This window comes from Triticum dicoccoides, chromosome 6A, assembly GCF_002162155.2.
Source record: "Triticum dicoccoides isolate Atlit2015 ecotype Zavitan chromosome 6A, WEW_v2.0, whole genome shotgun sequence".
NCBI classification, from domain to species: Eukaryota; Viridiplantae; Streptophyta; class Magnoliopsida; order Poales; family Poaceae; genus Triticum; species Triticum dicoccoides.
In genome coordinates, this window is record NC_041390.1 from 88,652,926 (window position 1) to 88,665,578 (window position 12,653).

The following is a 12,653-nucleotide window of genomic DNA, read 5'->3' on the forward strand; positions in this document are numbered from 1 at the left end:
AACAAGGAACGGTCTCCAATCTTCACCTGCAACTAGCAACGCTATAAGAGGGGCTGAGCAAAGCGGTAACATAGCCAATCAACGGTTTGCTAGGACATGGTGGGTTAGAGGTTTGACATGGCAATTTATTAGGCATGATAAGCAAGTGGTAGGCATCGTAGCATAGGCATAGCAAAAGAGCGAGCATCTAGCAAAGCAAAGATAGTAGTGATTTCGAGGGTATGATCATCTTGCCTGCAAAGTTGTTAGAGTTGACTGGATCCTCGAAAGCAAACTCAATGGGCTCCTCATTAGCGAACTCGTCTCCCGGCTCTACCCAAACAAGACAAACAAGCAACAAGGACACAATCAACCACGTGCAAAGCTCAAACAATATGATGCAAACATGGTATGCTATGCGGGATGCGATATGTGATGCATATGCAAGATTTGACAAGGAATGAATGAACCTGGCCTCAACTTGGAATATCCAGGTGTGCCACTGGAAAGATGAGATGAAATCGCTTGAAAACGATATAAAGATCACCGGAATCGGAGTTACGGTTTGGAAATGGCAAGCAATTCAAATATGACACCGGTCTGCGATTTACAGCAAGTAGTCATCTAAATGCAACAAGATGAACATGCTACAACACTCAAACATGGCAACAAAATACATGGCAGGGATCCATTCATGATGCTTAACAAAAGATGAACACTGAGCTATGGCCAATTCATCCATGAACAGGTTCAAACAAGCATAGCAAAAAGGCATTTGGTAAACAGATTTCAGACTTAGTGAAATTAACACTTGTCTGGAATTTCAGATCTGATAGCACACTTTGGAGCATGAAAACTATATGCTACATGACCTGAACATGGCAAAGTAAAGCATGGCATGGAGATACTCAAAGAGATTAACAAAAGTCCCTTAGTGACCTTGAGCCAAAAGGGATCAGAAAATACATTTGCAAGCATGTGAACATGGCAAAAACATAATCAGTTCTCAGACTTAGTGAAAAACTGGAGCATGCAAATCAGATTTCAAGTAGGCATGTTTACGAGCTCGATGCACTCACTACAGAGCAAGTCATGACAATCTAAGCATACACCCATCAAGAATACACAAAATACAAGCTAGACATGGCAAGAACAATAACATAGCATGCACGTATCAACTACAACATCCTCGGTAAAATCGCTAACTAGACAATCTGCCCAGATTCACGAAATAGCAAAATTAGAGCTCGATTGACTCAAGCTAGGGTGCTCCATAATTGCAAAAAAAGGCATGGATGGATAGAGCACTACAAGATTAACAAAACATCCTTACTGATCATCCTCAAAAGAGGCACGGATCACTAGGAAACAACATGAACATATGGCATAATGAGATAAACAGTCCAAGGACTTAGTGGAAATGTTAAGTCCCTGAAATCAACCTTAACGAATGCACCACTTTGCAAGCTTGTGCTAGTCACCACAAACATCACAAAAATACATGGGTTGCACCTCTAGATAGATGGCAAAACATATAACAAAACTCGTGAAGAGCTCAGGGGCATATCATGCACACAATAATCATGGCAAAAATGACAAATATCTAATTGGAGCAGCATATCTGACAAATATCTCAAATAGCATTCTTCTAACAGCATTTCGGGCATCAAGATGAACTCAAATGAAAATGATGCAATGAGATTAAATGATGTACTCTCTGAGATGAACATTTTGATATGCTATATGTCCAAAACGAAGCTACGGATGCAAAGTTACGATGCGATGAACATAGCCAAATAATTAGGGTTTCGGGCAAAAAGTCAACCCGAGACAAATCTCAGATCTAGATCCGGCCGGGCGCGGTTTATGAGGATCGCCGGAAGGACTTTTCACCGGGGGCGGGGACGACGCAGGAGCTCATTGGAGGCCGCCGGAGGAGGAGAAGACGACCGGGGTGGCGGTGGCGATGGCGGTGGCCGGCGAGGCAGGTCTGGCCGCCGGAGGAGGAGCGGGCAGCGCCGGCTTCCGTTGAAGTGACGGCCGCCGGCGGAGGAGCGGGCGAACGCCAGCGGGGAGGCGGCGGATGGCGGCGGGCGAGGCGAGCCGGGAGGCGGCGGGGCGCGCGGGCCCCGTACGGGCCTCGCGGGCCGGCGGATGGCGGCGGTGATGTGGGGCGCGCGAGAGCTGACGTGGCGGTGTAGGATTGGCGGCGGCGGGTGGCGGACATGTCCGGCGCCGTCCGGACGTGTCCGGCGGCGGCGGAGGTGATTTTTTTAGGGTTAGAAGGAGGGGATCCGGAATTTGGAGGAGGGGGTCTATATATAGAGGTAGTGGGAGCTAGGAGTGTCCAAATGAGGTGCGGTTTTCGGCCAGGCGATCATGATCGAATGCTCTAGATGATGGAGAGGGTTTTGGTGGGTTTTGGGCCAACTTGGAGGGGTGTTGGGCTGCAACACACACGAGGCCTTTTCGGTCCCTCGGTTAACCGTTGGAGCATCAAACGAAGTCCAAATGGTACGAAACTTGACAGGCGGTCTACCGGGTAGTAAACCAAGGCCGCTTGGAAAGTCTTGGTCCAATCCGGAAATGTTTAATCCCCACACACGAAAGAAAGGTAGAAATGACCACCGAAGGAGAACGGAGCGCCGGAATGCAAAACGGACAACGAGAAAAATGCTCGAATGCATGAGATGAACACGTATGCAAATGCAATGCACGTGATGGCATGATATGAGATGCATGACAACGACAACAACACACGGAGACAAAAACCCGAAGCCGAGAAAATAAAAAATAACTTAACGCCGAAAACGGCAAGAGTTGGATTGCATATTAGGTAAATCATATCCGGGGTGTTACAAAACTCCACCTCTATGAAAGGATCTCGTCCCGAGATCTAGGACTGAAAGAACGCCGGGTACTCAGAATGGAGGTGATCCTCGCGTTCCCAGGTAGCTTCACGATCGAAATGGTGTGACCACTTGACTTTGAGGAATTTGATTGACTTGTTGCGAGTCTTGCGTTCAGTCTCTTCAAGAATAGCAACGGGGTGCTCACGATAGGAGAGATCTTCTTGGAGCTCAATGTCCTCGAAGTTGACGGCGCGATCAGGAGTCTTCAAGCACTTTCGAAGCTGAGAGACATGGAACACGTCATGCACATTTGCAAAGTTTGAAGGAAGCTCGAGTTGATAGGCAAGATCTCCTCTCTTGCTGACGATCTTGAAAGGTCCCACGTATCTAGGGGCAAGCTTCCCTTTGATACCAAAGCAACGAGTACCTTTCATAGGAGAGACGCAGAGGTAAACATGATCTCCGATCTCGAAAGCCAAATCATGGTGCTTACTATCATAGTAGCTCTTCTGGTGGGATTGGGCTGCTTTGAGGTTATCTCGAATGACTTTGCACATTTCCTCTGCCTCTATGATTAAGTCATTTCCCAAAAGCCGACGTTCACCGGTTTCAGACCAGTTGAGAGGGGTACGGCACTCCCTGCCATACAGAATTTCGAGTGGGGCCTTGCCCGAACTTGCTTGAAAACTGTTGTTGTAGGAGAATTCAGCATAAGGAAGACAATCCTCCCACTTCATTCCGAAGGAGATCACACAAGCCCTGAGCATATCTTCAAGAATCTGGTTGACACGCTCGACTTGACCGCTAGTTTGAGGATGGAAAGCTGTGCTGAAGCGGTTGTTGGTGCCCATGGCCTTCTGAAAAGAATCCCAAAACTTGGAGGTAAAGATGATGCCACGGTCTGAAGAGATCACTTGTGGAATACCGTGCAGAGAGACAATTCGAGAGGTATAGAGCTCCGCCAATGGAGCTGCAGTGATTGACTCTTTGATAGGCAGAAAGTGAGCCACTTTAGTGAGTTTATCGATGACAACGAATATAGCATCATTGCCACGCTTGGACTTTGGAAACCCAGTCACGAAGTCCATCTCAATGTGGTCAAACTTCCATTCTGGAATGGCAAGAGGTTGGAGGAGACCAGCTGGCCTTTGGTGTTCTGCCTTCACTCTTCTGCAGACATCACACTCATTCACGAACTGAGCAATCTCGCGCTTCATTCGAGTCCACCAATAAGCCTGCTTGAGGTCCTGATACATTTTCGTGCTCCCAGGGTGGATGGAGAGGAGAGAATTGTGAGCCTCGTTCATGATCACTTTACGCAGGTCACCTTTGGGCACAACAATATGATCCTCGAAGAAAGGAGTATCCTTGTCATCAAGGCGGTAGCACTTGTACTTGGGTTGACTCTTGGCAATCCCAATCTTCACCTTCTTCACCATAGCATCAAGAAGCTGGGCTTGGCGAATCTGGTCTTCCAAGGTAGGAGAGACTTGAAGGTTGGCGAGGAAACCTTGAGGAACAACTTGCAGATTAAGTTTGCGGAAAGCTTCACAAAGCTCGGGTTGATAAGGCTTGAGAATCAGACTGTTGCAATAAGACTTCCTGCTCAATGCGTCAGCAATCACATTGGCCTTGCCTGGAGTATACTCGATACTCGGATTATACTCTTGAATCATTTCGACCCATCAAGTCTGCCTGAGGTTGAGATTAGGCTGAGTGAAGATGTACTTGAGACTCTTGTGGTCAGTGAAGATGTCCACTTTTCTTCCCAATAAGAGATGTCTCCAAGTCAAAAGAGCATGCACAACTGCCGCCAACTCGAGGTCATGAGTGGGATAGTTCTTCTCATTGGGCTTCAACTGGCGAGAGGTATAAGCCACAACTTTCTTCTCTTGCATCAACACTGCGCCAAGACCTTGGAGAGATGCATCGCAAAAGACCTCATACGGCTTGGATTCATCAGGCGGAGTCAGAACTGGAGCAGTGACCAATTTCTCTTTCAAAGTGTTGAAAGTGATGTCACATTCCGGAGACCAAATGTACTTGACGTGCTTCTGGAGAAGATTTGAGAGAGGCTTCACGATCTTAGAAAAGTTTTCAACGAATCTTTGACAGTAACTTGCGAGACCGAGGAAGCTACGGAGTTGCTTCACGTTCTGAGGTGGTTCCCAATTCACAATTGCAGACACCTTCTCAGGATTCACCGCAATGCCCTTGGCAGAGATGATATGACCAAGATAAAGAACCTCATCGAGCCAAAATTCGCACTTGGAGAACTTGGCGTAAAACTGGTGTTCCCTCAGCTTATCGAGCACCAAACACAAGTGCTTGGCATGATCTTCCTTGTTCTTCGAGAAAACCAGAATGTCATCGAGATAGACCAAAACGAAGTCATTGGTGTAGGCGTTGAAGATGAAGTTCATCATGCGAGAGAACGTCGGAGGAGCGTTGACGAGGCCAAAAGACATGATAGTGTATTCATATGAACCATAGCTTGTCCCGAAGGCCGTCTTGGGAATATCTTGCTCACGGATTCGAATCTGATGATAACCCATAAGAAGATCAAGCTTGGAGAATACTTGGGCGCCTTTGAGTTGTTCGAACAGCTCGTTGATGTTGGGAAGTGGGTATTTGTTCTTGATAGTCTTCTTGTTCAATGGACGGTAATCAACACAAAGTCGGTCCGTTCCATCCTTTTTCTTCACAAAAAGAACACCACAACCCCATGGAGAAGAACTAGGTCGGATGAGACCCATTCGCTCTTGAATATCGAGTTGCTTCTTTAGCTCCTTCAACTCTTCAGGTCCGAGCTTGTAGGGACGCTTGCACACTGGTTCCGTGCCAGGCTCAAGATCAATGACGAATTCAACTGGCCGGTGCGGAGGCATTCCTGGAAGCTCTTCTGGAAAGACGTCTTGATATTCGCAAACGACTGGAATCTGCGAGATATCATCCAGTTCACCCTTCTCATTGAGAGAAAACAGACGGATAGTATTATCCCGAGCAGCAAAGACAATTACATCCTCAGACGAATGAGTCAATTGAATCTGCCTGGCTGCACAATCAAGCTGAGCCTTGTGCTTAGAAAGCCAATCCATCCCGAGAATAAGATCAATATCCGAGTTACCAAGGATCATTGGAGAAGCCAGAAACTTGAAATCACCCATCGAGATAGAAATATCCGGAACCTCGTAGTTAGCGAGCAAACATCTACCCGGAGAGACAACTGCTAACGTTTTATGCATAACTTGAGAAAACCACCCATGCTTAGATGCAAAAGGTCTCGAGATGAAACAATGCGATGCACCAGTGTCAAAAAGAACTTTTGCGGGAACATCGTTAACAGGAAGGTTACCCATGATGACATCTGACGAATCCTCTGCCTGAGCTGCATTCACCATATTAACCTTGGTGTACTTGGGGTTATGCTTGACCACAGCTGTACTTGCCGATCTCACAGGAGGAGGAGGAGGGAGACGCCTCTGATTGAAGCATTTGTTGGCATAGTGACCCTTCTATTGGCACTTGTTGCACGTGACCTCTGAAAGCGGACGGTGATACGGAGCACTCGATCTTGGAGCTTGAGACAAAGTCTTGTTCTGAAAGCCAGGGTTGGGTGGGTGGGAAGATCCACTGCCACCTTTGCTCTTCTGATACGGCTGACAAAACGGAGGAGGAGGAAGCCAATACTTCTGCTGCTTGGCCACTTGAGTAGAGGAAGAAGGAGTAGTGTCTCTGACTCGCTTCTTGGAAGCATCACACCTCAGTTGAGCAGCCTCTTGCTTCAATGCCATGTTGTAGAACTCATCGTACCTCAAGGGCTCAAAGAGAACAAGAGCTAGCTGGATTTCTTCTCTGAGACCACCCCTGAACTGGTATATCATGCTCTTCTCATCAGGGACGTCCTGCTTAGCAAAGCGGGCGAGCTTCTGGAACAACTTGTTGTAGTCATAGACAGACAAAGAGCCTTGCTTCAGGTTGCGAAATTCCTCATGCTTGCTTTCAACCACGCTCTGAGGGATATGATGAGCTTTGAAATCTTGACGGAATTCATCCCAGGTAATCACATGGCCTCCTCTGGAATCTTTGTACTGCTAGAACCACTCTGTAGCTTGGTCTTTGAGTTGGAAGGAAGCGAACTTGACAAAGTCCTCAGGCCTGACGTTACTGCACTCGAAATGCTTGCACAAGTCCACTAGCCAATCGTCAGCATCAGTTGCCTCAACACAATTGCTGAAAGTCTTTGGCTGATTTACAAGGAACTGGTTGAGTGTAGCAAAGTGATTCTGATTGTTGCCTTGGTTGCCTTGGTTCCCTTGATTGCGCTATTGAAGAATTTGCATGATCAACTGCGTGTTTGCATTGGTTGCGGCCATAACAGCTTGCCATGCCTCCGGAGGAGGTGGAGGTGGTGGCGGATTAGGATTCGGAGTCGTGCGCGTTGGAGGAGCCATCCTGAAGAGGTTGACATCCATTAGCACATTGATAGACAAATATTGAAGCTGAATCCAACGGAATGAAAATTGCAACATATAGTCTTCACATCCGAACAAAATGAACGAATGCATTCCACTTGAAATGGTCACATATCCATAAATTGAGAAGCCACTTAGAATTTAGGTAGAGGAATAAATCAACAATGTACGAATCAAGAACGAATACTCGGTAAGAAATCCCAATCTGAAACCAAATATCCGTGGAAGAAGAACTAGAGATACAAGAATTCCCACCTATGAAACTCCTGAACCTTTCTGGTTATGCAATCAGGTGTTGGGGATATAGGGGAAGCATAATATCTCACCCAAATCTAGCAAATCCTAGATCCAGCTGTATCCATCCTTCAACACATAACCGAGAAAAACTTCGGAAACCATCTACCTCAACCTTCGAAAAGCATCCGTTATACAAGTTATGGCGATACTCCTGAACTCCCGCCCCAGTACTGGGTGGCGTCGAGGTTATCTCACCAACGAACTGCATAAAAGAGATTTTCGATGTCGGCATACTAAACTCAGGTATTCCAGAACTGTAACGATAAAATTGTGATGACAACACCTCGGAGCTCAACTCCCCGGGACACTGCCACAACCCCTAAAGATAGGAGGCACCAAGAACAATGTTCTCGTCACAAAACCATCGGAACGATTCCAAGATACCCGCGTGATCCTAAATTTTTTTTAGTGAAATTTGAGAATAGAAGAGTCAAAACTCTATGTCAGGATGCCTTACCAGAGCGATGAGGAGACTGGGAAGTAAAAAGAATTCCTAAACTCTCCGATATATAATTCCTAAATGACTCAAAACATTTTTCTAGACTCAACAACGGCTGCTAAAAATGATCAAGCAGTGGGGGCTCCTAAGGTCAGGGAAGGCTCTGATTACCAACTTGTAACGCCCTTGATGCAGCTATATCTCCCACGTGTCGAGGCACGACTTAGAGGCATAACCGCATTGAAAGCAATGTCGCAAGTTAGGCAATCTTCACAACATCCCATGTAATATATAGATAATAAAAGGGGAGATACATAGTTGGCTTAGACTCGCCACGTCAATCAAAGTACATAAATAGCATTACATCATCCAAACACTCATGGCCCGACTACGGCGCCAAAATAAAAGATCAACCCAACATGCGACACGGTCCCGATCGCCCCAACTGGGCACCACTACTGATCATCAGGGAAAGTAACATAGTAACGGCGTGAGTCCTCGTCGAACTCCCACTTGAGCTCAAGCGCGTCATCTGGAACGGAGTCATCAGGCCCTGCATCTGGTTTAATAGTAATCTGTGAGCCACAGGGACTCAACAATCTCGCACCCTCGCGATCAAGACTATTTAAGCTTATAGGTAAGGCAAGGTAAAATATGTGGAGCTGCAGCAAGCGACTAGCATATATGGTGGCTAACCTGTTCGCAAAAGAGAGCGGGAAGAGAGGGCAAGGTGCGAACGAGTAACTAGAGAGCAACCTGCGGCAAGCATTACTCCAACACCGTGTTTTCACTTCCCGGACTCCGCCGAGAAGAGACCATCACGGTAACTCACACAGTTGATTCATTTTAATTAAGTTAAGGTTCAAGTTATCTACAATCGGACATTAACAAATTCCCATCTGCCCATAACCGCGGGCACGGCTTTCGAAAGTTCAAATCCCTGCAGGGGAGTCCCAACTTAGCCCATGACAAGCTCTCACGGTCAACGAAGGAATAGACCTCCTCCCGAGATATTCCGATCAGACTCGGTATCCCGGTTCTACAAGACACTTCGACAAGTTAAAACAAATCCAGCAACACCGCCCGAATGTGCCGACAAATCCCGATAGGAGCTGCACATATCTCGTTCTCAGGGCACACTCAGATTGTCCAAACTTTCGATAGGCCAGCCCAGAGTTGCCCCTGGTGGCCACCGGCGGCTGACGAGGTGGACCAACACTCAGAGGAGCACTGGCCCGGGGGGTTTAAAATAAGATGACCCTCGGGCTCCAGAAACCCAAGGGAAAAGAGGCTAGGTGGCAAATGGTAAAACCAAGGTTGGGCATTGCTGGAAAAGCTTTACTCAAGGCGAACTATCAAGGGGTTCCCATTATAACCCAACCGCGTAAGGAACGCAAAATCCGGGAACATAACACCGATATGACGGAAACTAGGGCGGCAAGAGTGGAACAAAACACTAGGCGAGAGGCCGAGCCTTCCACCCTTTACCAAGTGTATAGATGCATTAAGATAACAAGGCAATATAATGATATCCCAACTAGTAAATAATGTTCCAACAAGGAACGGTCTCCAATCTTCACCTGCAACTAGCAACGCTATAAGAGGGGTTGAGCAAAGCGGTAACATAGGCAATCAACGGTTTGCTAGGACATGGTGGGTTAGAGGTTTGACATGGCAATTTGGGAGGCATGATAAGCAAGTGGTAGGCATCGTAGCATAGGCATAGCAAAAGAGCGAGCATCTAGCAAAGCAAAGATAGTAGTGATTTCGAGGGTATGATCATCTTGCCTGCAAAGTTGTCAGAGTTGACTGGATCCTCGAAAGCAAACTCAACGGGCTCCTCGTTAGAGAACTCGTCTCCCGGCTCTACCCAAACAAGACAAACAAGCAACAAGGACACAATCAACCACGTGCAAAGCTCAAACAATATGATGCAAACATGGTATGCTATGCGGGATGCGATATGTGATGCATATGCAAGATTTGACAAGGAATAAATGAACCTAGCCTCAACTTGGAATATCCAAGTGTGCCACTGGAAAGATGAGATGAAATCGCTTGAAAACGATATAAAGATCACCGAAATCGGAGTTACGGTTTGGAAATGGCAAGCAATTCAAATATGACACCGGTCTGCGATTTACAGCAAGTAGTCATCTAAATGCAACAAGATGAACATGCTACAACACTTAAACATGGCAACAAAATACATGGCAGGGATCCATTCATGATGCTTAACAAAAGATGAACACTGAGCTATGGCCAATTCATCCATGAACAGGTTCAAACAAGCATAGCAAAAAGGCATTTGGTAAACAGATTTCAGACTTAGTGAAATTAACACTTGTCTGGAATTTCAGATCTGATAGCACACTTTGGAGCATGAAAACTATATGCTACATGACCTGAACATGGCAAAGTAAAGCATGGCATGGAGATACTCAAAGAGATTAACAAAAGTCCCTTAGTGACCTTGAGCCAAAAGGGATCAGAAAATACATTTGCAAGCATGTGAACATGGCAAAAACATAATCAGTTCTTAGACTTAGTGAAAAACTGGAGCATGAAAATTAGATATCAAGTAAGCATGTTTATGAGCTCGATGCACTCACTACAGAGCAAGTCATGACAATCTAAGCATACACCCATCAAAAATACACAAAATACAAGCTAGACATGGCAAGAACAATAACATAGCATGCACGTATCAACTACAACATCCTCGGTAAAATCTCTAACAAGTAGACAATCTGCCCAGATTCACGAAATAGCAAAAGTAGAGCTCGATTGACTCAAGCTAGGGTGCTCCGTAATTGCAAAAAATGGCATGGATGGATAGAGCACTACAAGATTAACATAACATCCTTACTGATCATCCTCAAAAGAGGCACGGATCACTAGGAAACAACATGAACATATGGCATAATGAGATAAACAGTCCAAGGACTTAGTGGAAATGCTAAGTCCCTGAAATCAACCTTAACGAATGCACCACTTTGCAAGCTTGTGCTAGTCACCACAAACATCACAAAAATACCTGGGTTGCACCTCTGGATAGATGGCAAAACATATAACAAAACTCATGAAGAGCTCAGGGGCATATCATGCACACAATAATCATGGCAAAAATGACAAATATCTAATTGGAGCAGCATATCTGACAAATATCTCAAATAGCATTCTTCTAACAGCATTTCGGGCATCAAGATGAACTCAAATGAAAATGATGCAATGAGATGAAATGATTTACTCTCTGAGATGAACATTTTGATATGCTATATGTCCAAAACGGAGCTACGGATGCAAAGTTACGATGCGATGAACATAGCCAAATAATTAGGGTTTCGGGCAAAAAGTCAACCCGAGACAAATCTCAGATCTAGATCCGGCCGGGCGCGGTTTACGAGGATTGCCGGAAGGACTTTTCACCGGGGGCGGGGACGACGCAGGAGCTCGTTGGAGGCCGCCGGAGGAGGAGAAGACGACCGGGGTGGCGGTGGCGATGGCGGTGGCCGGCGAGGCAGGTCCGGCCGCCGGAGGAGGAGCGGGCGGCGCCGACTTCCGGCGAAGTGACGGCCGCCGGCGGAGGAGCGGGCGAACACCGGCGAGGAGGCGGCGGATGGCGGCGGGCGAGGCGAGCCGGGAGGCGGCGGGGCGCGCGGGCCTCGCGGGTGGTGGGTTATGCTTGACCACAGCAAAATGTTTCAACACCGGGTGGTGGGTTAGCAGCAAAAAAAGAGGCTGGTTGTAGCACAAAAGCAACGTGGTTTGTAGCAAAAAGAACACCGGTGGTAGCAAAAAAAAAGTCGTCGTTGCCGCCTCGACTACATCGTATCTCTGTCCATGAATGGATGTAGCAAATTTTCTAGCCGTCTCGCGCTGCTCCCCTCTGGTGGACGTCTTGTCGCTCCTGGTCGCCGCCTGTTGTAGCAAAAACGCGTTGCCATCATCGTCGCCGGTTGTAGCTCGCCGTGAAGGGTCCCTACAAATTGAGTCGCTGGTTGTAGCAAACGACGTCGCTGGTTCCAGCAAAAATGGCATCGTCGCAGGTTCCAGCATTTTGGTTGAAGCTTTCTCGGTCTCTGGTAGAAGCTTTTTCATCTGCAAGATGAAGCTTTTTTTAAACGGTTGCAACTTTTCATGTGTACCTAAAAAGCGATTGAAACTTTTGCGATGGCTGGCTAAAGATTTTCAATCTCTGGTTGAAGCTTTTTCATCTCCGGGATGAAGCTTTTGTTAAAACGGTTGCAGCTCTTCATGTGTTCCGAGTCTGGTTTGAAGCTTTTTTATCTACTAGATGTAGCTTTTTGCATTCATGGTTGTAGCACGAGCATTGCCATTTGCAGCTGCAGTACCAGTACGTCCGCGCGGCCGCCCGTTACTGGTTCTAGCAAAACCAGTACGCGATTGCAGCTCCCTCCCCAGTCGGTTGTAGCTTTTGTCTGCTCCACCGCCATGGCTGCCGTTCGAGGTAGTGGCTCGTCCCATTGATTCTCGCCGTTGGCGCTCTGAGTAGCTGGAAAAACAGTGGTGGATGTGGTCGAGACCCAACGGTGGCGGCGCCCTCCGGCGACCGGCCGGCGAGGCGGCGGGGCGCGGGGCGACGGAGCT